The following is a 1312-nucleotide window of genomic DNA, read 5'->3' on the forward strand; positions in this document are numbered from 1 at the left end:
AAAAAAAAAAAGAACATGCATCCCTCCATTTTCCTCAATTCTGTTAAATAAAGGCAAAACACAGTCACATTCCCTTGCCCTGAAGCCTGCAAAGCAGCTACCTTTAAGGAGACCAAAACAACAAAGATGCCACTTGAGGACAAATGAGATCATGCCTGGCCCTTGGCCTTGTCTCTTCAAGTTTTCCTCTATCGGCTGTGCACAGAACCAGTTTTGGCTCCCAGCTGGCTGTGATGGCCTAGGCTCAGGGACATTGTGTATATGGGCAAATCACAAGGTCCAGGTTATCATTTTTGCCAAAGTCCGTGAAAACAGAAGGTTCTGATTCTCAGGGACTCCAAGACGAAAAAGGATTACGTGGCACCCGAGGCAGATCCTCTAATTTACAAATAATAAAACAGGATCCAGAATGGCGAAAACTTTCTCTACAGTCTATACTGTCTCCCCATTCAGGTTGACCTGAAAATTCCAATCTGGGAGCTTAATTTCAGGAGCTCCCCCCACACATGTGTATGAAGATGTCATCAAAGTTACCCAGCACAGCAGAATAGCAGTGATTGGAAACAGAGTTATTGTCTATCTATAAAGGTCTAGTGTCGATGGCTTCCAGAGCTTAATAAGCACCTCTAAGTAGGCAGCTTTCAGAATGGAGAGAGAACCCCAAGGCTTGCTGGCCAGCTAGTGTAGCTGAGCCAGTTAGCTCTAGCTTCAGAGTACACGTGCCCATATCAACTCTAACCCCACAGAGTACACCTTCTCAAAGTGGCCGTATCCCTTAATGACATGGTAATTCCAACAACAGCACAGCCTCACCCCAAAGCACTGTACAACCACAAGAGTGTGGGGTGGGGTACCTTTCCTTTTAACCAGAGAGGTCTGATAGCACCCTGAGATATTGATGGGGGCAACCATGGCTGGTGCCAACGTGGCCCCATGCAGGGGTTGAGAATGAGTCAGCTGCTGACTGGTCTTCGTTCCTCAGGGCGTCCCCAGTGACTGAGGGAACACCTAGGCCAGAACATACTTTCTCCAGCCAACTCTGACTCCTTACAGGACAGAAAACCAAAGGCATGGGGGGAGAGGGCCGGGCAGAGCCTCAGGTCCCATGCAACTTTTGCTGACTCATGAGGAGGAGTTCAGCAAGAGTTCTCTGCCATCTGAGGCACACAGGACCCAACACAGCAGAGACTCCACGTCACACTTCCATTTCCCTATCTGTGAAGCACAAACACAGCATCCTTCTGAACACTATTTGGTGAGCTGTCATAACTCTGTTACCCAAGACATCCTACATTCTGGGCACAGCCAACTT

The sequence above is a fragment of the Mastomys coucha genome, unplaced genomic scaffold, assembly GCF_008632895.1.
Source record: "Mastomys coucha isolate ucsf_1 unplaced genomic scaffold, UCSF_Mcou_1 pScaffold17, whole genome shotgun sequence".
NCBI classification, from domain to species: Eukaryota; Metazoa; Chordata; class Mammalia; order Rodentia; family Muridae; genus Mastomys; species Mastomys coucha.